Source organism: Panthera uncia, assembly GCF_023721935.1.
Source record: "Panthera uncia isolate 11264 chromosome A3 unlocalized genomic scaffold, Puncia_PCG_1.0 HiC_scaffold_11, whole genome shotgun sequence".
Classification (NCBI taxonomy): Eukaryota; Metazoa; Chordata; class Mammalia; order Carnivora; family Felidae; genus Panthera; species Panthera uncia.
In genome coordinates, this window is record NW_026057578.1 from 69,091,155 (window position 1) to 69,116,981 (window position 25,827).

General features: G+C 32.6%; 1 long non-coding RNA gene across 1 annotated transcript; it reads left to right on the forward strand.

Annotated features, from left to right (window-relative positions):
• The first annotated feature begins 18,847 nt into the window (after nucleotides 1-18,847).
• Nucleotides 18,848-20,047, forward strand: LOC125936322 (uncharacterized). The gene is made up of 2 exons (XR_007462002.1): nucleotides 18,848-18,982; nucleotides 19,917-20,047. It is a non-coding gene; the product is annotated as an uncharacterized LOC125936322 (long non-coding RNA).
• Nucleotides 20,048-25,827: the final 5,780 nt, after the last annotated feature.

Sequence of the window (25,827 nt, forward strand, 5' to 3'; positions counted from 1 at the left end):
TGCCACGTCTAACTTGATGTTCTGAGTTGTAATTAAAGTCTTGTTTTTCTATGTTTTCATATGCTTTTATACTTATATATCAACCCTTTTTTGTGTGTGTGTGCTATTGTCTGCTATTTGCAGGCATATGGAAGCCTACTTTTAATGTCAGGCATATTTTTATCCTCATTCATGTTTGGCCTACAAATACGTTCATTAAAAATTCCTGAAATACTTTTCTTGAGAATCTGAACAAGAGATGTAAACAGCAACTACAAAACTCCCCAAAATTTCCATGATATTTTTCTTGGTTTCATTTGTTAAAAAAAAAAAAAAATCAAAGATGCATATAATGAAACGTCAGAACTTAAGGAGAATCGCAAGAAGGAATTGTTCAAGTCCACTTCTAATAGACTTAGCTGAATCCAGGGAGACAAAAAGGCAATTTTCAAGTTAAACCAAACCCAATTTTGTAATCACTTTTCCTGAGCTAATAAGCTGTAGGTTCATGAGGGAACTATTTCCTGGGAGGCACCAGAAAACACTGGAGCTCCTGTCCTCCTGTCACTTCCCCTTCCAGTTTATCTCCTCCTGCTTAAATAAGCTAGAATTAGGGAAAGTGGTTTATCAAAAAAATAAAAAATAAAAAAAAATAAAAAAAAAAAGGAAGGAAGGGAGGAAGGGAGGGATGGATATTTGGAATATGAAGATCAACATCAGAGAAATGAGGGAAGAATTAACTTCTATTCTATTCTATTCTATTCTATTCTTAAATTTTTTTTAATGTTTATTTATTTTGGAGAGAGAGATAGAGCGCCCATGCAAGAGAGAGCCGGGGAGGGGCAGAGAGAGAGGGAGGCACAGAATCTGAAGCAGGCTCCAAGCCCTGAGCTGTCAGCACAGAGTCTGACATGGGGCTCCAACCCATGAACCATGAGATCATGACCTGAGCCAAAGTCAGACACTTAACCGACTGAGCCACCCAGATGCCCCAAGAATTAACATATATTTTAAAAGTACTTCTTCTTTCTTAATGTTATTTCTTTTTTGAGTATATTAAATTCCAGTAAAGCACACAGCATGTTATATATAAAGTTATGGTTGTTATCAGAATGCAGAAAAACCTGGTCTTTATATGTGTGAACAAGTCTAAACAAGTGTTTTCCATAATGTATTGTGTGGAACACTAATCCCAAGTGATAATCATTGAAAAAAAGATATCTCCAAGGAAAATTCATAAATGTGCATATTATAACATACATGTGTCTTTGATGAAGGACATTACATATTTTAATAATTTCAACAATACACTTGTTTAATTCAGGTTGACCATGAATTTCTCAAATTAATTTGACCAAGTTATCCATCCCCATATACCTTTTTACATTTGAAAAGCCCCTACTGTAAAAGGCTCTCTTAGCACCACAGGTTATTGCTGCTTGACTCATGGAGGAGAGCCTATCACAGAGTATTTTAAGTGAGTTTTATTAATGTTTGGAAAAGGCTTCTGTGAGTGTTAAAGTATCAGAGGATACTGCAAATAAAATTGTTCTAAAGTCCACACCTTGATTTTGTAATTCCTAGTTAGGATTGTACTACTGGACAATAAACTAAACAGAATCCCTTGTTTAGTGTTCGGTTAAAATTATTTGGCCTTCTATTACCGTTAATGCCACCCTGGAGAACAAAAGACTATCTAATGATTTTTAACTGTCATTTACCCACAAAATATTGTATTATCATGATCCATATAATTGAATTAAACATTTGTGTTAACTAGCTAATTCTCCTTTGTATAATTAATGAGTACAAGGGTTGAACCATTGCCCAAGTGTTAGCACTGTTTTCTTATAGAGGGAGAAAGAGCCATAAAAATAGGGAGTGTTCTTTTTGGTATATCTTAGGGTCACTTCCCTGTGAGTTTTGACACTGGAATAGAAGAGTATAATCAGCTAAGTGCCAATATTACCTTGGAAAAGAAATCCATCCCCATTTTGAAAAAAATGTATCTATTAGTATAATGTCATCCTTTTCTTAGTGATAGTACAGTAATAGTAACTTTTTAGTTTGCTAAAACATTAACGATATTAGGTTTTGAGCTAAAACTAAAGGCCTTTTCGGCATTTAATTTTCCGATATAGTATTTGATATATTTAATGCCTCTACATTCCTGAGGTAAATCTACTTAATCATGTTATTATGTTGCAATTATTCTGTGGAAATCAAATTAGTAGTATTTTCATGAAGTATTTGTACATCTGTATCTATAAATAAGACTACTTGAGGGGCGCCTGCGTGGCTCAGTCAGTTGAGCATCCTACTTCAGCTCAGGTCATGATCTCACAGTCCATGAGTTCCAGACCCGCAACAGGCTCTGTGCTGACAGCTCAGAGCGTGGAGCCTGCTTCGGATTCTCTGTCTCTCTCTCTCTCTGCCCCTCCCCTGCTCATCCTCTGTCTCTCATCTCAAAATAAATAAAAACATTAAATAAGACTATTTGTGAGTTTACAATCCTGTTCCACATTAAGTATATGCTTGTACAATATACATACAAATGATTTTTCTTTCTTTTGAGAAATGAAAGAGTTCCTCAACTTGGATAATTTGCTGATAAAAATATATCCACCCAGATTCACTTTGGGAGATAATACTGTAATATTTTGTTAACCTCTCATTTGAATATTGGTAAATTTCATTATTTTTGATTTCACCAATTGATTTTAGTTGCTTATGTTTTTTTTTAAAGCTACTTCACAGAGATTTTTCAAGATAACCAGAGTTGTACAATACTCAAATATAATTTAACTCTATTTCCTATGTCCTTGTTAGTATTCTTTATTTTTATCTCTTCTTGTTTTGATTTGACTTTCCAAATCTCATTTTAAAAAGATCTACATCTAGTATTTATTAAGACTAGCTTTTTTTCTTATTTCCAGTTCATTCATATTGACGTCTTCTTTTATTATAACTCTTCATTATGGTCTATTTTTGGTCTTTAATTCATTTCTAAAAGTGAATCCATAGCTTCTTTTTTTTCTTATATAATAATACATTAATTTAATGTTATGTGTTTGCTAACAAATGTATCTAGAATATATACTGTAGATTTTCAATTCCTGATTCTCATCTTATTAGTTAATAAAGAATTGGCAACTTGAATGTGTATTTCTTCTCTAACCTAAGAATTATGTGAGCTATTATTTCTCAAATTAAAAAGTAACTTTGTCTTGCTTGTTAAAACATGCATATGTTATCAATATCAATAAATCCTTTAGAATTCATTCTTAACATTGGCACATTAGTCACTACTTTTTCTTTTTTATGTTTGTATATACAAATATACATTATATGTAAATCATTAGCATAATATATGCATGATGACTATAAAATATAAAGTTACATGAATTTTAACTTTAATTCAAACCTAAAAGCTTTCCATTTTAGTGGTGATTTTAGCCCATTTACAATTTTAGGAAATGAAAATGTTTTTTATGAAATTTGAATCACATTTCATGTTTTATTTTTTGTTCATTATAATTCATTATTATCCCTTTGTGCTCACTCACTTTTTAAAATTTCCTTAGATATATGGTATTTATATATTAGGCATTTTTAATAAACTCTTTTACTTATAAATTTTTGACAAATTATTAAATAATGCTTCCTCATTCTATAAAAACATAAAGTATATATGGATTTGTTCATGGTATAAAATTTAAAATGTACATTTATGTTTCTCAACATCTTACATCATCACAGTTCTGTTTTCTGTAGTCTAAAATTTAAGAATAATATTTAAAAAACACAGTTAAACTGTGTAAATCAGTATTATCTTGTACAATGCTGTCTTTAAAAATTTAATGTTTATAACATTTATATGCAATATTTATAATGTTAATAATCATATGTATATGTACATATATCTGTATGTTATGTATATGCATGTATATGTTTTCTAATACTATTATTTATGAATTTTGCCTATTCTAATTTTAAATTGTGTATATGACTATTGTGTAGTCTAAATTAGTAAATTGTGGTCAAATAAAAATTAATGTTTTGTATGTTTATATTTAAATTGTAATTAAATTATAACCATAACAAACTTATAATTTGAATAGTTTTTTTAGTTATTAAAATAGTTACCTTTATTTATAAAATCTGCATTTTTTCCCATCAAAATATCATAGAGTATTTTGCTTGTCCATGTCTAGTTAATTATTTTAGTTGCTACAAAGTATATTTCATGTGTGAAATGGATATAGTATATTTAATTTAGTTAAGCCCTGTAAGTAGGTATAAAGAGTTTTAGTATACAATTTTAAAAATAATCTGAAATGGATATTCTTACATAGCCTTCCTGCATGTGTGTAACTAGTCTTGAGGATAGGGTATAATGAATAGATTTCCCTTTCATAAGGCTATACTAAATGGACCTTTGATTGGCTTTGCCATTTTATATACCCATCAGCAAGTATGATAATACCAATATCTTCACATTTTAGGTAACTCAATAATATGATTGCTTTTAAAAATATTTTTATTCTAATGAAATATAAGTTTAGAAAAAGGTATGTTTGTAAATTAATTACTAATTAGGAGGAATTTTTAAACTCTTTTTACCACTTATCAAACTCCCAGTTCAAGCCAACTCCAATGTGAGTAAACACTATCCTAGTTCTAAAAGCATAAATTAGTATTACCTATTTTTTTTTTACTTAATATAAATGGAATTATATAATATTAGCCCTTCTGCTTGCTTCTTTTGTTCAATATTATGTTTTTAAAGTAATTCCTACTGTCTGTGAAATTGTGGTTTATTCACTCTCACTGCTATATAATATGCCCACTATGTTTCTATACCTCAATGTATTTGTCTATTCTATTGTTGATTCACATTTGAGTAGTTTCCCAGGTCAAGGCTGTTGTGAATAGCATTGAAATGACCATTCAAGTGCCATATTTTTGGCACTTTGACCATATTTTTTGGTGAATATAGGTATATATTTCTGTTGATAATATATCTAGTAATTAAATTGCTGTGTCATAGGTATGGGTATATTTAATTCTAGTAGACACTGTCAAACACTTTTTCCAAAGTGGTTTTACAAATTTACCATCTATACACTAGATGGAATAAATGTACACTAGAGAAAGCAGAAGAGTGGATCAGCAACCTGGAGGAAGGAGTAATGGAAAGCAATCAAAATGAACAAAAGAAAGAAAAAACATAATAAGTGAAAATAGACTAAGGAAACTCAGTAACACCATGAAGCATATAATATCCCCATTATAGGGATCCCAGAAAGAGAAGAGAGAGAAAAGGTGGCAGAGAATTTACTTGAGGAAATGATAGCTAAAAACTTTCCAAATCCCGGCAACGAAACAGAAATCCATATCCAGGAGTCACAGAGAGCCCCCAACAAAATCAACCCAAGGAGCTCCACACCAAGACTTATGGAAATTAAAATAGCAAAAAGTAGTGATGAAGAGAGAATATTTAAAGCAGCAAGAGGAAAGAAAATAGTTACATTCAAGAGAAACCCAATAAGGTATCAGCTAATTTTTCAGCAGAAACTTTGCAGGCCAGAAGAGAGTGACATGATATATTCAAAATGCTGAAAGAAACAAACAAACAAAAACACAAACAAAAAAGAAAGAAAAACCTGTAATCAAGAATTTTCTATCCAACAAAGCTATTATTGAGAACAGAAGGAGATATACAATTTCCTAGACAAATGTTAAAAGAATTCATCACCATTAAACCAGACCTACAAAAATGTTAAGGGGACTACATGAGTGGAAAGGAAAGACCATAAATAGGAGTAAGACAAGTAGGAAACACAAAAGCGGCAAAATTAAGTATATCTATATAAATCAGGCAAGGGATTTCCAAAATAAAGGGATGCAAAGTATGACACCATATACCTAAAGGTTGGGGGTAGAGGGAGATGACTAATACTTAAATGTTTTTATAATGGGTTCAAACTTATGTGACCATCAACTTAGTATCAACTGCTATATGCAGAAAGCGTTATGTATAAACCTACAAAACAAAACCACTAATAGATATGCAAAGGTGTTATGTATAAACCACAAATCAAAAACCTGTAATATATATGCAAAAATTAACGAGAAAGGAATCCAAGTATATCACTAAAGAAAGCCAGCTAAACATGAGAGAAAAGAACAAGAGAAGAAAAGAACAAAGAACTACAGAAACAACTATAAAATAAGTAACAAAATGGCAATAAGCACATACCTATCAATAATTACTTTCAATATAAATGGAATGAATGCTCTAATCAAAGACATAGGGTAATGGAGTGGATAAAAAAGCAAGACTCATCTATATGCTGCTTACAAATGACTCAGTTTAGACCTAAAGACACATGCAGATTGAAGGTGAAGGGATGGGAAGGCATTTATCATGCAAATGAAAGTGAAAAGAACCCTGGGTAGCAATACTTATATTGGACAAAACAGACTTTAAAACAAAGATGGTAATAATAGACCAAGAAAGACAATATAGAATCATAAAGGGAACAATCCAACAAGAAGATATAACAATTATAAATACTTATGTACCAAACGTGAGAACACCCAAATACATATAGCAGCTAATGAGAAACATAAAGGAAGTAATTGATAATAATATAATAATACTGGGGGCCTTTAACACCTCACTTTAAAAAATTGCCATTCAATCAATTTCTCGACATCTTTACCAGCATTTCTTATCAGTTACCATTTTGATAATAGTCATTTTAACAGATGTGAGGCAATATCTAATTTTGGTTTTGATTTGCTGTTTCCTGAAGATTAGTGACGTTGGGTCGTTTGTATGGCTTCTTTGGAAAAATATCTATTCAGGTCCTCTGCCCAATTTTCTTTTTTTTTTTTTTTTAATTTTTTTTTTTTATTTGACGTTTATTTTTGAGACATAGAGAGACAGAGCATGCACGGGGGAGGGTCAGAGAGAGAGGGAGACACAGAATCTGAAACAGGCTCCAGGCTCCGAGCTGTCAGCACAGAGCCCGATGCGGGGCTCGAACTCAGGGACTGTGAGATCATGACCTGAGCCGAAGTCGGTGGCCCAACCGACTGAGCCACACAGGCGCCCCTACTCTGCCCAATTTTCAATTAGATTGTTTTTGATACTGAGTTGTAGGAGTTATTTTATGTTTTGAATATTTCCCCCTTATTTGATATATGACTTGCAAATATTTTCTCCCATCTATAGGTTACCTTTTCATTTTGTTTTTGGCCTTTGCTGTGTCCTTTCTGATAACCCTGGAATTATTATTTTCTTCTTTTTTTCTAGTTCCTTGAGGTACAAAGTTTGGTTGTTTATTTGAGGGTTTTTTTCTTTTTTTTAATGTTTATTTTTGAGAGAGAGAGAGTGTGTGTGTGAGCAGGGGAGGGACAGAGAGAGACACACACACACACAGAAACCAAAGTGAGCCTCAAGCTCTGAGCTGTCAGCACAGAGCCCAACGCAGGGCTTGAACTCACAAACCATGAGATCATGACCTGCGCTGAAGTATCACACTTAACTGACTGAGCCACTTAGGTGCCTCAAGATTTTTTTTTATTTAATGCAGACATTTATCACTATCAACTTACCTCTTCCAACTGCTTTTACTGAATTCTGTAAGTTTGGTACATTATGGTACCATTCTCTTGTGTTTCAAGATATTTTTATTTCTCTTTCAAATTTTTCTTTGATCCATTGGTTGTTCAGGACCGTATTGGTTAACTTCCATATATTTTTGAATTTTTCAGTCTCCCCCCTATTATTGATATCTAGTTTTATACCACTATGGTCAGAAAAGATACTTGGTATGAGTTCAGTTTTCTAAAATTTGCTAAGGCTTGATTATGACCTCATATATGATGTATTCAGAAGACTGTTCTGTGTGTATCTGAAAAGAATATGTATTCTGTTGCTGTTCAAAGGCATGTTCTGGATATGTCTATTAAAACCATTTGGTCTAAAGTATATTTTAAGTCCAATGCTATTGATAATTTTCTTTTTGTTTGATCTACCTATTGTTGAGAGTGGAATATGAAGTCCCTGCTGTTATTATATTGTCTATTTCTTCCTTCAGATCTATTAATATTTGCTATATATTTAGGTGCTCCAGTGCTATAGATGCCTATATATTTATAATTGTATTTTACATAAGATCCATCCAAGCTTTTCATTATTTTTTCAGTCATGGTATTTTAAAGGACAATGATTTTTGTAATGTAATAATGCCTTTTAAAAAATATGGAGCTTAAGAAACTTCTGACCTATAATTCAGCCTCTCTGACATCATTTGAGTGTGTCCTCTCCTGTCAATCCTAAATGTCATTGCCTTAGTTCAAGCTCTAATACTATCCTTCCTAAATTATTGACAATGACCATAATATCAAATTTCCAGGCTTTTTGTTTATTTGTTTATATCTCTTTCTACAATTCAAATCCAGCTATACAGTTCCTTTGTTTAAATATTTATTTCCTTTGTCATTGGCTTTAGGATAAAATAGAAAATCCTTACAGCAGAGAGATTTCAGAATCTAATTTATCTACATCTCCACTTTTTTGTGTGTGCCTCTTCCCATTCTGTGAGTCAGCATGACAGACTGTTTTTAATGTGTCAAAGATACCATGCATTTTCATGTTACATACGACCTTAAGTTGAAAAGGTTCTGGCATTTCCCACACACACACATACTTTTTTCTTCATTTAGATAATTTTTTCCCGAGACTAGTTTAGCCATATCATTTACAATCCAAACCTGGCAAGTTTGAGATTAACAATAAAGCCCAAGACAAAAAGCATAATCTAGGACTTTCCCAAGAATACCAGGTATACAATGGCATTATTTCTACAAAGACTTGAATCTTCTTTACATTTATCCCTAATATAGTATATTTTCCTTTGTCTTGTTTCATGTAATTTGTTGTTAATATCTTCTAACAAACTTCAGTCTAAATCAGAGTAAAATCTTAAATTTATTTTTGTAAGTTTATCCATTTATTTTGTGTGTGTGTGTGTGTGTGAGAGAGAGAGAGAGAGAGAGGGAGAGAATGAGTGGGGGAGGGGCAGAGAAAAGGAGAAACAGAATCCCATTGCAGAGCCTGATGCAGAGTTCAAACTCAGGAACCATGAGATCATGACCTGAGCTGAGATCAAGTCAGACAGTTAACTGACCAGAGGCACCCAGGCACCCCCAGAATAAAAGCTTTCATGTGCACTGTTTAATCCAGGTATTAACTCGTAATGAGTGTTTGTCACATTTTTAATACTAGATGTCTCTAGAAAATTCCTGGCATATCCTACCTTTATATAAACCTCAGGCTTATTTTCTTATTCTTTGGACTGATGCTACTTCTGTTCTACTTACCTGTCTATATCTTAGTTACTTAATCTTAAGCTCAGAATTTACAAATGAATTTACAACACATAAAGCCTACCAAAGTTCTCTAGAGCTATTTTTAAGAAACATAATATCTTCAGTTTGAAGTAAAAATATCTGAATTTGAAAATATTTTCCAGAAGCCTATAGTAGAACCATTTCTAATATATCTCAAAGGAATCAGGAACTGCCCTTGCTAGTCTGAAGTATAAACTCCTTGACTATCAACACTATATTTGAATATAATTGAACATGCTTTCAGGTTTCAAATTCTTTAGTGATCAAAATGAAAAATAAGCAAAGGTTGAAAGCAAATCCTCTCTAATGAAGGAGTTTTTAAGTTCAATGTGTAGTTCTATTCTTTTAAGAACTGTGCCTAAGAAAAATTAGGAAAGGTGCTTACCACGAAACAGAGAAAATTATATTCCTTGTCATTCATGAATATACCTTCACTGTACAATTAAGAAGTGATTGATAGTGTCTATCTTGTTCTAAATCAGTAAATTGCATTTGGGGTGTAAAAAGTACCTCATTGAACTAAATGTCATGTTTTCTTTTTAACCTCTTCTTTAACAAGATTTAGTAGAAATGTTCTAAGTTAAACTCTGTGTTAGATTCTCAGATTTCTGATCACATTTGTTCTTATTTTATATAGTTGCATTACTTTGAATTTGATGTCATTTGCTAACAGTACAAAAAAAAACTCATACAGACTTGAAAAACATTTAAAAATCCATCAATCCCTTATAAATTGTAGGGATAAAGCAGACAGAGCACAATTATGAATGAATTCCAAACTTGCTAAATTCCAAAAGCCTTATCTCCAAGTGAAGCAGTTAACATGTGAGGAATGGATTTGATCTCAGTTACAATTTACCTGGAAAATAACCTAGCAGTTTTAAACATTACATCATTAGTTACCTGAATTTATGTGCAGTCAGCAGTTATATCTGATGATGGAGATGGTGAATTTCATACATATGAACTTAGAAGAGATAACACAGGCTGGAAGAACCCTTGTTGGTAGAATAAGATTTACCTAATTTGAAAAGGAACAATATCTCAAGCCAAATAATGTGGATTTATTCATCTACAGGGAAGATAATTTATGCTTAAGGTCTAGTAAATCTTTTCTCTAACCTTCTGAAACTAAATAATACAAATCCTTATTTCAAGTTTGTTATATTTATAATGGCAATAGCCATTCAAATAGAGACAAAGTATTACTTTTTAAGCCATTAAATCTCAAAACCTGTAAGAAGGAAGACAATTAGAACAACAAATTTCTGGTTTTCTTCTCATATTTCCTTTTGTTATAATCATATCTTTTTCAACTTGGGCAATTCCAGGGTATATGGGGTGGAGAGGTGGAAGAGAACTATCAGGCAGGAAACTTACCTATTCTGTGTCTTCTATTTTCCAACTCAAAATCTTTGAACTTCAGCTTCCTCATCTGTAATATGGATTGCATGGCTCTGACATTTGTACTAGTTTAGGCATTCTGTGATGACAGGGCATTCTTGCGGTTTGCTTGGTCTATATCCCATTGATTCCAAAGTTCCTGCCTGCACCACCAACGCATTATTTTTTTGCCTGTTGTATTCTTCTCATAGGTCAATATATTTCTGGAATACAGGCTTAAAGATTCTTAGATAATCTTTTCTTTGTTTTTAAATGATGTGAATATACGAAGTCCAGGGATGCATAGGAGAAGTCACTCTGAAAGAAATAGGTTTAGTGTATACAGTTTCCTGAAGCATACTGATAACTTAGTCTATATATCACTTTGAGCACAAGCAAATGAATTGCTTCCATTGAGTGGTTCATTACATCAGTGGATCAAATGGCAATAATCAAAACACAAGATTTCATTTATTGATCATCCAGATAAGATTTTATGTATTATCATTAATAAATACTTATAGCACACTAGTTGTATTATCAACCTAATTTATCTATAACCGTGGTATGTGGGAGTATATATTATAGCAGTGATTAATAGATATAGAGTCTTTTTTCCTAAAATGATTAGAATAATATTGTTTACTCAGGAATTATCTCATCAATTTCCATAGAATCTTTGCAGGTTAGGAAAGAAAATTTTAATAAAATTGTGTAGAAAATTAACCATGTATACTCACGCATGGGAAAATAAACCTGGAGAAATAAATGATTTCCAAAAGATCTTAAAGAAACTAAATAGTAATAACGTATATATTGAGTGTGTTCTGTTTGTTAGACCCGCATTTAAGCCATTCACACACAGTATTTTACTTAATAATGAAGACAGCCCTTGCGTTAGATACTCTTACCTACGTTATAAAGGTGAAAAAATTGAGCCACAGAACATTTACATAACTTGTGAAACAGGTTGCACTGCAGGCAGGACTTCATCTTATTGTTTAGTTTACCAAATGTTCATCCATCCTAATGATAAAAAGTAATATTATTTATCACTTTACATAACATTCTAATGCAATATTATTTTTTTAACTTTCTTAACATCATTGTAATATTTTCGTTATTCTTCCATCTGCATTTCTTCTCCTAAACTCCACACATCTTCCACCAGCATCAAAGACCTGTATGTTTATATCTTAATATATTTCTGACTTGTAAGAATAGCAATTTTCTTATAAGACATAACACCCTAGATTTCCAAGTAGCAGAAGGATTCTAAAATCTAAGTATTATAATTAGAAGGGGCACACAAAGCAATGACCAGGAATAGAAATTAAATATTAGCTAAACAACAGTCATATAAACCTGGATAAAGATATAATGATGCTCCTTCCTGATGATCTTTCTCCAAATTTACCCCCTACCTCAAATATTATTCATATTGCTATATGTTAATATATATGTTTATAATTATAAATTAAGATACAAGGAGGCCAAGGAGAGAGTAATGTGCAGTTCTCTTTGACTATTTATCAACTGGCCATCCATACTCTTTGTAAAACAACAAATATTTATGTAGGACCAATGTCCACAATACAAGTCACAGTATGGCTATCACTGCACTACCACTAAGCAGGAGTTTGATTAAAGAATAAATTATTTATGCTAGGTGTCACTTTAATTCTTAAGTAGAGCAATAGATGTGTGTACATATTTTATTAATAGAACTTGAGTGTATATATGTATATATATATATGTGTATATATATATATACATATATATATGTGTGTATATATACACATATATACACACATATATATATATATACATATATACACTCAAGTTCTATTAATAAAATATGTACACACATCTATTGCTATATATATATGTTACATATATACTCCTACATATATCAGATACTACATTTAGAAAATATATTTATAAAAATGAATAATTCATTAAAGTCTGAGGCCAGACTATCATTTTATAAGTCACTGTGGAGGAGCAAAAATTGTCAAGTATCTGTAGATATTTCAGATTAAAAACCTAACCATTTCTTTCTAAGACACTCAGAAGAGTCGGAATGATTTGAATACAGGGATTTCTTCTTCTTCCATAACTTACACTCATGAATTGAGGACAATCCAATCCATGATGATCTCTCTCTTCACATCAGCTATCTGTGACTAGAATGGAGAGAAGTACTTGAAATTTCGTGGACTTGTCTCAGAACAACCTTCTTTAATGGAAAGACACTACATGATTTTCTTCTGCCTATGACACTAAGCTCTAATACCTCACCCTGTTGTCACAATACATGAAACTCAAATCTTCAAATGATACAAAGATATTTATAGACCTGATATAAAGAGTTCAGCAGACTATGGAGTGTTTTATGTAAAAACTCTCAGAAAGAACATTTTATGTTAAATAGTGACTCAAGTAGATCTTCACTCATGGAGAAATGAAAAATAAAGCAGTTTAAGGGTAGTGGAAACAGAAAGAGTGCATCTACAGAAATGTCAGGGATAGTACCAGAAAAATAAAAAGTAAAAAGCCAAGACTATATACAGACAGGTAGAAACAAAGAGAAAGTAGACCATGAGTGGTCCATCATTGGAAAAGAGCTGCTCTCTTGCCAAAAACCCTTTACATGAAGCTGCTGAGGCAATCTTTTTGAATTAATTTTCAATAAATTTTTACCACTCAAGGTAAACTTGAATGTGATTCTGATTCTAGTAACCTAAAAGTAGTGAACTAATACCATAATTCATAGGACAGATGACTTTCATAGTTAGAATAAACTATGGAAGCATGTTCTTTTGCCAATTCCATATTGAAAACAAATTCTCTCTACAACTTCTTATAATAGTGTTCATTCAGTTTCTTCACTCACCCTACAAAAAAAAAAATGCATTTGTTCTCAATATGGAAATTGCAGCCAAGTTCAAAAACTAAAAATTATCCCATGTACTAAATCAATTTGTGCCTCTTGCACATTTCATTCATTGGTGTAAAGTCTTTTAGAGTAATAAAATCAACACTCATCTGTCTTCCACCTGACAATTTTTCTAAAATGTTATCAATGCCTGTATGATTCCTTTGTTTTTAATTTCATGGTAAAATACCTTTGAGAATCCTTAACTTTGAATCATGACCATTATTGCATGAACATACTATTGTTTTCTTGATATTGTAATGTAATTGAACACAACACCTCAAATGTCTGAAAATAGAGTAGCACGTTGGGATTACCACTTTTAGACACTGTTTTACATTAACCTGATTATGATCAAATAAAGATGATCTTTTGGACAACTTTGAGATATGCCTAGCTAACTTTAGACTTTAAAATGACCCTGGATAAATTTCATATTATTAGATTTGGTTTACTTTTCTCCCTGCTAAGTTCATTTTGGATGATAATACTCATTTGCTCCTTAATTGGGTATCAGACATAGTTTGTTTTGTTATTTTATTTTTATATTTCTACATAAGTCCTCATGTGCCTTATAGCTGTAATTAGATTATAAATTTCTTTGAATGCAGAGTCATCTCTTATAATTATTTATCTACTCCATGGCTCCTAATACATTGTTGTATATTTGGCATGCTTTTAACGTATCTTCATCAATTAATCAATAACATTGAATATGCGACTTGCTTTCATAAATTTCAGATATAGTTTGGTGAATATATTCAGGTGAAGCTTTATTTTATTATCGATTTATCATTTTACCAAAGAAAAGCCCAACCATGGTGGATTTGTTTACGTGTATAATAACATGCAATAAGTTGTCAGGTTGGTCGAAATGCATATCCAATTGGAAGATGGCCAGTTTTCATGTAATCTCTAATTGATTTTGAGCCTTATCATAAATCAGTTTCCTGATTAGGCAAAATAACAGGTTTCTGACCGAAACTATATCTACAGTGCCACAGGATGCCTCTGTCTGTTCAATTTTACCTCTAGCCTCATTGCTCCTGACATTTGATCAGCATTAAGATGTCAAAAAATCCCAGAATTCATTGTTTCCACTTCTAAGGACTCAAGGACACCATATTCATCTTGTGTTCAATTAGTATTGTCTGATCACTAAGAATGTATCATTTGACATTTAAATTATTTCATATCCATGGTAATGGGAAGAATATAGACTTTGACATAGCATTTTTTTCTGATTTAAATAAACAAAACTAAATTACTATTTAAATAGTTTTTAATATTTACAAACATTAGTATTACATTCTATTGAAAACATTATTGTTAAATTATTCAGTAATGGCTTCCATATAATTTGCACTGACACATAAACTATAATCAACTGAATTAAGGCCTTGGTCAGTCTAAACCTATAATTCTCTGTCGCTGAGACAGTCCTGGGAACTCCTCACAAAAATAGGGCATTGAAGTGTAGGACAGAAAGATTGTTGGTATAATGTAACTTTTTGTAAAAGGACCGGGTTTACAGAGGTACAAAACGTATACCATTCTATTTAACATAGGACCTGGTCAAAATCCTATCATTTCTTCAGCTATAATATTTTATTTTTTTTTTAATTTTTTTTTTTTTTACGTTTATTTTTGAGACAGAGAGAGACAGAGCATGAACGGGAGAGGGGCAGACAGAGAGGGAGACACAGAATCGGAAGCAGGCTCCAGGCTCTGAGCCATCAGCCCAGAGCCTGACGCGGGGCTCGAACTCACGGTCTGTGAGATCATGACCTGAGCTGAAGTCAGACGCTTAACCGACCGAGCCACCCAGGTGCCCCTCAGCTATAATATTTTAAAAGGAAAAATATAAGTAAATTTTGTAATGTAATGAAACCTTTTAAAAATACAGTGTTTATGGTATAGCTATTACCATAGCTGACGGAGTCAGTTTTTCAGAAATTAAAGAATAGACCTATTATATGATCCAGAAGTTTTATTCTTAAGTGTATATCCAAAGGACATGAAATTAGTATCTCAAAGAGATATCTGTATTCTCATGTTTGTTCCAGCTTATTCACAATTACCAACATATAGGAATAACCTAAATGTCCTCCAACAGATGAGTGAATAAAGAAAATATGGTAAAGGGGTGTCTGAGTGGCCCAGTTGATTGAGCATCCGACTATAGCTCAGATCATGATCTCACAACTCGTGAGTTCGAGCCCTGTGTCAGGCTCTGTGCTGACAGCTCGGAGTCTCGAGCCTGCTCTGACTCTGTGTCTGCCTCTCTCTTTGCCCCTCCCTGGCTTGCTCTCTCTCTCTCTTTCAAAAATAATAAACACTATTTTTTTTAAATGTGGTATGTATGTAATGGAATGTTATTCAGTCACAAGAAAAAAAGAAATTTTATCACTTGCAACTACATAGATGGATTTGGAAGGTATTATGCTAAGTGAAAAACAAACACTGTGGTATTATGTTATCATTTGTACATGAAATTTGAAAGAAAAAAAGTCTGATTTTGTAGAAATAGAAGCAATAGAATGGTGGTTGTCAGGAGCTGGGGGAAGGAGGAAGTGGGGAGAAGTAAGACAAAGGTTACAAACTCAGTTATCATATAAATGAATTCTAAGGATCTAATGTATAGTATAGTTGACTATAATTAAGAATGTTGTTTTGTATGCTTGAAATATGCTGAAAGAAGATCTTTAGCATTTAAAAATATCAGAGTTAACTATATGAGGTGATGGATATGTTAATTATCTTAATTTTGGCAATCACTTCACTATGTATATGTATATCAAATATCATGTTATACACTTTAAATATATATAATTCATTATATTTGTCAATTATTCTTCAATGCAGTTGGAAAAATAAAATAAATTTTAAATAAAAAATATTTTTTAAATAAATAACATAAAATACGATGTTAAGGAAACCTTTTTACCTTGATTTGTAACACATTGTGGGTGCCATACAGTTTTTATTAAGTAAGTGTATTACCAGCTGCAATGATCACATTATACCTTTAGAATTTTTTTTTTATTATTGTGGTAAAATACATAACATGTGATCTACCCCCTTACTTAATTTTTAACTTTACAATATAGTATTGTTAAGTATGAGCGCAGTGTTATACAACATATCCCTAGAACTTTAACATTTTCCATGACTGAAATTTCCCTCACTGAACATAAATTCCTCATTTCCCTCTTTCCCCAGATCCTATCAGCCACCATTCTACTTTCCACTTCAGTGAGTTTAACTATTAAAGATGTCTCATGTAAGTGGAATCATGCAGTTTTTTTCTTTCTGTGACCGTTTCATTTCATTTAGCATAATGTCCTCAAGATTGATTCATGCTGTAGCATGGAGCAGGATTTTCTTTCTTTCTTTTTTTTTTTTTTTAGGCAGAATAATATTACATTGTATGTATAAACCACATTTTCTTTATGCATTCATCTGTCAATGTGCATTTGGGTTATTACAGTGATTGTGGAAGTGGAAACATCTCTTCAATTCTTTTGAATAAATACCCAAAAGTGGGGTGGATGGACACTAAGAATTCCTTCTGATGTGTTAAGATTGGATGATAAAGAGGAATTCAAGAAAAAATATCTTCTCTTCACAATTTAAATATATCTATATGTAATTTAAATATATATATGTAATTTAAATATATACATATATGTAATTTAAATATATATATATTAACATATATGTTAATCTGGCAGAATCATCAATAATATAAAAGTAAGCAAAAACAAAACAAGTTTGCAAAATAAAATATTGTGATATATGGGAAAAGCACCATTTGGGCAGAAAAATGTTTAGGTACAAAATAATTTCCTAAAAACTATATCAAGAAGCATTGATCAAATGTCTACTGGGGCATGAAGTGTGCATGACACCTATTGCATGCAAGAGCAATTGTTTGTTTCCATAAACAAGATTATTGTCCTTTAAGTCTTTTCCGTGGAACAGGGAAAAAGAACAGAAAATCAGCAGAAGAGCACTGAAATTTATTGAAATTTCCTGGGATCAGACAAAGTCTTCAGAAAAGAAGGCTGCCAGAAATAAGAGGACCTGACAGCTCTTCTTTATTTTACTAGGAAAAAAAAACACATTGATTTAAACTTAAAGTTATAATTTTGTTCTTTTTTTTTAATAAAGATTATTTATTTATGGAGTGCCTGGGTGACTCAGTCGGTTGAGCATCCAACTCTTGATTTTGGGTCAGGTCATGATCTCATGGTTTGTGAGGTGGAGCCCTGAGTCAAGCTCCACTTTAACAGTGCAGGGCCTGCTTGGGATTCTCTCACTCCCTCTCTCTCTGCCCCTCCCCCTGCTTGTGCATTCTCTCTCTCTTTCTCTCTCTGTCTCTCTATCTCTCTCCCTCTCAATAAATAAATAAATAAATAAGCATTTAAAAGTCTGCCTCTCCCCGAGTCATAAACATGCATACTCACTCTCTGTCTCTCAAAAGACACAAAGTTTTAAATGTTTGTTATTTATTTTGAGAGAGAGGGGGAGAGATTGCACAAGAAAGGGGAGGGGCAGAGAGAGAGGGAGTGAGAGAATCCCAAGCAGGCCCTGCACTGTTAGCATGGAGCTTGATGCAGGGCTCGATCTCACAAATCATGAGATCATGACCTGAACTGAAATCAAGAGTTGGAAGCTTAACCAACTGAACTACTGAGGAGCCCCTGTAATTGTTTTCTTGAGACTAAAGCTGAAACACATATCTGTTGTTTGAAGCTACAAGTCAAAACCAGAAACATAAATTATATATTTTCATATCCACAGAATTGCCTTAAATAGAGTAGTTGAGAACAACTCTGTTTCAGAAACTATGCAAGATAGTTTACAAGTAAATCCTTCAATATCCATGCAAGAATATTAGATTCTCTTAACAAACACCGTAAAGTAATTTAATGTGTTCAAGATAAAGAGCTAGGAAGTGTCAGAACTAATAGTGAACTTTCATATGACTGGTCACAAATCCTTTATACTTATCAGGTTTTTTTGTTGTTCTTTTTACAAAATAAGCTACTCTTAGGAAGTTTTTCTAATCAGGAACTTGCAACAATATATCCAGAAATACTGTATCCACAGGTATTTCACTGTACTAACAGAAACTTCAGAAGTATGGCCACCATCTTACTTCTGCCTTTTGGATTTCACAGAGTGCTTTTGTCTGGGTATATTAGTCTGGAAACTGAATGTTTTGCTTCTAGACTCTACCGCAGAAGAAAGGTATACAAATGTTTACTGGCAACAAATCCACAAAATCCACCATATTTTCTCAAAAGGCCCTTACAATAGTGTATGGTATATAGAACAAAACCAAAAGTAACTTTTATCATTACAATGTAATAATATGTAAAATGCCTAAAAAATAAGAGATATAATTATATAAACAGGGAAATATTTTTACAATATATGATGAACTGGGAAAAAAGTTGGAAAATACTATTGATGAAACAAAACTTAATTTGGAAAAAAAATGATATATGTATGTGTTGTAGAAGCATCAAACATTCAAATGCTAGAATGTTAACACTGATAACTCTTGTGAATGAGGAGTGATACACATATCTTTAATTATTAGATCATATATTACAAAAATACAAAAGCCAACACAATATGTTTAATAAATATATACCTTTTGTAAAGCCATCTTCAACAATTCAACAATTTGGCACACTATCCCCTGTGATGCTACAGAACAAGAATCAATTTGATTCTTTTTTTTACTTCTTTGTGAGAAAAAAATTAATTATTTTTTAAATTAAGAAGGATTTAAAATGAAAACAGACTGAAAAACTAAAAATGGAATTAATTAGATCACTTGACATCCCAGAAGATTGCTTTTAAAGTTCTTCCCCGAGATAATTTAGGCTTCTGTAAGATTTAGAATCACAAATTTGGTTGTAGTGACTTCTGACAGTTATTAAATTTAGACGCATATTTATATAGATCAATTTTATTAAAAAAAGGAGACTATTATAATTCTATCAGTCTCTGTAACTCATTGCTTTGCATATACAACTTAAGCAACTTAGTATCTTGATGGTAGTTTTTGCAACAGTTTAGAGAGAAGCTGTGTTGCTCAAGGAAAGATGTAATATAACCATTTTTCAACCATGCTAATTTTTACTTTTTTTTCCCTTATACTTAATTTCCTCAGCTACCTAAAGAACAGAGGCTGTGAAGCTACCTAAAGAACAGAAGCTATGAAGCAGTCATGAGTTCTTACATACATTGACTTAAAAAATAATGTAAATTCAATAAATGGAATCCATATTTGGCTACACTCAATGTGACATTCTCATTGTATGATTCACTTAAAATGCTGCAACACTTCACATTACAGACATTTTCATTCATTTCAAAGATATAATGACTGATTTATTAGGCAGTGCCATCCAGATATTTTAGAAAAGACTTTGTAACTATGTTTTTGTAAGATTTTCACTTTTATTTGTGTTTCTCAAAAGTTGGCTTTTACTTGCCTTATTTTACAGTCTGGCTAAGCTTAAGTATGCCATGAAAATGTGATATATAGAACTTACATTAATAATACTCGTGATGGTAAATAAATATATTTCCTTCCCAGCTCTTATTGTTATTTTTTACCCACAGTTTAAGTCCTCCTTAACATTTTGTCATTGTTGGTTTTACATTTTCCGAATATCAAATAATGGGAAATTAAAAGTGAAGAAAAAGGAAGGGGAAGCAATCCAAGTCGCTGGAGCCCTAAAAATTTCATGGAAGTAGCAAACTCTTGAATTTTTGTAGGTTTTAATATCTATACCTTGGCCCACGATTGTCCTGTCAATGTGTCTTGAATAATTCCAAATTCTTACTCAATAGATCCAATAAGTGTAATATATTCAATGGTAGAGATTGGCATTATTTTCTATTGAGGAGAAAGGCAAAGTTTTTGTTAGCTAGACAGGGCATAGGACTGAAAAGAGGATATGCTTTCAAGATAAGACTGTGAAGTTACATTGCAGGCCTTTTTATTTGAAAGAAAGTTTCTCCTGATAGTCTTTACTATCAATTATATGTGAAAACAAAACACATCTACTAGATCAATGGCTATATATGAGTTACTAGGGGATTTCTTGCTTTTTATCTAGTAAAAAGTTATAATTCAAACAACAGTTGCAATTGGAGTCGCAATCCAATTAAGTTTATGATTATCCATTGTCATTCTCCTAGATTCATTTATCTTTTGCCATGACCAAAATATGAATTGAAAGGGATGTAATAGGAACCACTACCCCTACATCTTCCAAGTGATTAATGGTGGCAGTAATCTGCAATTCTTTAAGTATGCAGGATTGGTTTTGGCCTACCATTTTCATAGGTAGAGACAGTACTACTGGTTTCCATTTCTCTTCTACAATAATAGTCCTCACTATTAAATGTTCCAATTTATATACTTAAACAAGTTCTATGATTTCATCTCTGTTGTCATTCCATGTTAAATGCTTTCAGGGCACCTGGGTGGCTCAGTTGGTTAAGTATCGGACTTCGGATCACGTCATGATCTCATGGTTTGTGAGTTTAAGGCCCCTTGAACCCTGCATCCAGTGAGCTTGGGTCCTGCTTTGGGTGAGCATGAGCCCCGCTTCAGGTGAGCCCCACTTTTTTTTTCTCTCTCTCTCTACCTTTCTATCCCTCTCTCACTTGTGCTCTCTCTTTCTAAAAGAAAGAAAGAAAGAAAGAAAGAAAGAAAGAAAGAAAGAAGCAAAACAAAGCAAAGCAAAGAAAAAAGAAACAGAAAAATGCTTTCTTCTTAGGCAGACATCAAATTAGCATCAATCACATTATCACATCATCATGTCTTACAGACAATAGTTAAGGAGCCATAAGGCTGTTCAGCAGCAGAGGTTCAAGGTTTGGGCCACAGTGATATCCCAGCAAATTTCATGATTCTCTGAAGTATCAAGGAGATTTTTTTTCTAGTAAAGACTTTCAGAACTTAAAAAATTGTATTTCAGTTATTGTAAAAAGGGACATAATACTTTTCTTATTGTTAATAAGCTTAGCCAAAGCTTTAATAAATAGACACTTTGAAAACGTTTACTCTTTTTCCAAATAGGCTTATGGAAAAAGGGCTTTTGCTAAAGTTACACTTTGGACACTGTTTATGAAGGAAATTTAAAAAATAAATAAATAAATAAAGGGCTGAGGACCTCTCCCTCATCCTTTAATTGTGTTTTATTATATGTTAAATTTCTCAATGTCAATTTCATAAATGGGGGGAATTATACCATTAAATAAGATGAAATATCTCCAAGAGTGAATATAGTAAGAAAATGCAATATTTAAATCAGTCTTGAGAGTCATCAGTAAAATATCAACTACCTCTTTTTGAATTGGCAGAACCTGAAAATAAAGATGTCAATAATTTAAAAATTGAATGGACATATTTGATTCAACCTCATCAGATTTTAGGTATAATGAATCATCACCTTTTTCTCTGCCCCACCAACTCTCTAGACCAGGGTTTGGCAAACTGTAGCCCACAGCCCAGCCACCTGCATTTTTAAGGAAAGTTTTATTGGTACATATTCACACCCATTTATTTATTTTTTTTGTCTGCTTTAGCACTGAAAAGGCAGAGTTAAGTGGTTGCAACAGAGACCATATGGTCTGTGAAGCCTAAAACACTTATTATCTGTCCCTTTAAGAAATTGTTGGATGACTCATGCTCTACATTCAAGATATGCTGTGTTTTTATATTTAGACTTTTGATCAACTGCTAGAGATCATGACTACAGACTTCACTAATCTTTCAAACAAAACACAATTAAACTCTAGTGCCTTCATCAGAAACTATCTGGCCTGAGATATTTCAGCAATGCATCACAGCAAAGGATCCACAACTGGTCTCATTAATGAGATCATATGTGAGTTAAATGTGCTATAAATCTTTGACTTTGTGAAAAATTTAACAGATATCTACACTAATTAGTTGTTAAGTTTTACTTATTAGTCACCTCATCACAAAACTGATATGATAAATATTCTAGATTTTTCTTGAAAGTTTGAGAAGCAGGGCATGTGGGTGGCTCAGTTGGTTAAGTGTCTGACTCTTGATTTCAATTCAGGCCATGATCTCATGGTTTGTGAAATGGAGCCCCCTATCAGGCTCTATACTGACAGCATGGAGCCTGCTTGGGATTCTCTCTCTGTCCCATTCCCTCTGTCCCTCCTTTGCTCATGTGTGCATGCACACACTTTCTCTCTCTCAAAAATGGATGAATAAACATTTAAAAAAAGATAGTTTGAAAAGCTTAAACATTTCCTATGTAGTCATATGCATGATTAATATTTATTGAGAAAACTCTTTTTATCCTATATTGTACAAAGCAAACCAATTCACTGCCTTCTAAGTTAAAGGTGATTTAGAAATCAGATTTGCTTGGTCTCTATAATGAATATTTCTTATGATATCCACTTTGTCAGTTTCCTTTCAAGGATCTCAGAATGCTGTATATATTCATGTAAGTCTTTGTCACATCTCACACTTTCTCTGTGCTGATCAAGTTCCTTTGTTTTTAACATATCATCAAGAATGCAGAGATTTAAAGTTAAGATAAAGGTCAAATAATATGCAGTAGATTTTAGGACAGGACAAATTCAGTTCTCCAAGATGATAATATCTGTTTTGACAATACAGCTCTTATTCTTCCAAATGTGCATAATTAGGATAAAATTTAGCATTTTAGGGAATAATTGAGATTGCAAAGAATATTTCTAAAATTTTACCAGGAGCTCATCATTTACTGTATATTAAAATGTTTTACAATCTTTATTTCCTAGAATTCAGATACTGTTCATATACTGATTTAAGGCAGACAGACTTCATACTATAATAAAATTTGCTCAAACACAAATGGCAAATTTAAGTCACCAGCCACTAAACTCAATTGAGAGAATAGACTAAGCAAAGTAAAATAATTAAAAGATAGACTATTGAGTAACAACATTAGAATAATCTTGCCTGATTCTGATTTCCTTAAGATATGAGCATCACTTATAGGTGGACATTTTCCTTCCCAGGACACAAACAGGGAATAGTACATGTATTGCATCTTTTAAAAATCTATTAAGATTCTATTTTTGCTTAGTAAAAATATTTCACTGGATTAGGTCAAGATACAGCTTTTGTAATATGTCTTTACACAGTGCGGAGTAGAAGGTTGATATTTAGGAAGCTGGTTTTAAAAGATTGGCAGCAACAATGATTACATAATCTAAAAAGGTATTTTAAACTCTTTTCAATTTAGTGGAATTTTCAGTCAGACCAGGTCCTGTGAACATAAGTCCCATATGTTTTCTACCTACTGTGCAAAATAAGTGGTTACTCTACAGAGTTACAAAACCACTACTTTCAATTCCAGGAGGTCCTTTCTAATATTATGGGCTTAATGAAAAATAGAGGTTTACTGTACCCTTTCATTCATATTTCACATTTCAGAGCTAAAAGTGCACTGAGAAAACAACACATTCTATTATTTTCAGGGTAGATTTAGTCTCATAAAATACTTTATCTAAGTATCAGAGAATAGTGATATGTTTATCCTCTAGTAAAATATCCTTATAACTCTCAAGTCTCCTCATTCCTATCTTACTTTGCTTCTCAATTATTTCCTTACCTTACTATTTATTCAAAAACAACTATTTGCAAATATTTTTGAAAATATAGTAGTTGTCCTTATGAAGTTTACATTAGTCAGGAAGAGAAAATAAACAATACACTATAAAACTAATAAATACATAAATTATGTAGTATGTAGGGAGTTGATAAATTCTATGGGAAAAATAATAACTGTAAGGGTTGGAATAATGTGGTGTGGAATTTTGATAAAAATAGCAATACTAAGCTTCATTAACAAAATGACTTTTGATAAAGATTTGAAAGAGTTCAGTGAATTGGGAATGCAGGCACATGCCTGGGGAGGGGCCAAAGAAGGGATTAAGCTTACTTGAGCATCAACAGGAGACTAGTATGGTCCAGTGAGCAAACTAAAGACAAAGTCCACAAAAGTTATGAAGGTCCCAATAATGTGGAGTTTGGTAAGCCATTGTAAGAAGTTTGGCTATTATGCTGCAGGAATGGAAAACCACTGCATGGACTTGAACAGAAGAGTAAAATTATCTGACTAATATATTCAAAGGTTCACTCTGGCTATGATATTGAGAATAGACTACAGACTACAGAAAGCAAATTATAAAGCAGAAAGGTTGTTTAGAAGGTTATTACAATAGCATAGGTGAGAGATGGTGACCAAGATTATAGAAATATTTAAAAGGCTTTTATTTTTTTTATTAACTTGTTTTATGTTTTATTTTTTTAAATTTACATCCAAATTAGTTAGCATATAGTGCAACAATGATTTCAGGAGTATTTTCCTTAGTGCCCCTTACCCATTTAGCCCATCCCCCCACCTGCAATCCCTCCAACGATCCTCAGTTTTTTTTCCATATTTATGAGTCTCTTCTATTTTGTCCCCCCACCCCCCGGTTTTTATATTATTTTTGTTTCCCTTCCCTTATGTTCATCTGTTTTGTCTCTTAAAGTCCTCATATGCTAATTTCATTTAGCATAATACCCTCCAGTTCTATCCACGTAGTTGCAAATGGCAAGGTTTCATTCTTTTTGATTGCCAAGTAATACTCCATTGCATATATATACCACATCTTCTTTATCCATTCATCCATCGACAGACATTTGGGCTCTTTCCATACTTTGGCTGTTGTTGATAGTGCTACTATAAACATGGGGGTGCATGTGTCCCTTCGAAACAGCACACCTGTATCCCATGGATAAATGCCTAGTAATGCAATTGCTGGGTCGTAGGGTAGTTCTATTTTTAGTTTCTTGAGGAACCTCCATACTATTTTCCAGAGTGGCTGCACCAGCTTGCATTCCCACCAACAATGCAAAACAGATCCTCTTTCTCCACATCCTCTCCAGCATCTATTGCTGCGTGAGTTGTTAATGTTAGCCATTCTGACAGGTGTAAGGTGGTATCTCATTATGGTTTTGATTTGTATTTCCCTGATGATGAGTGACGTGG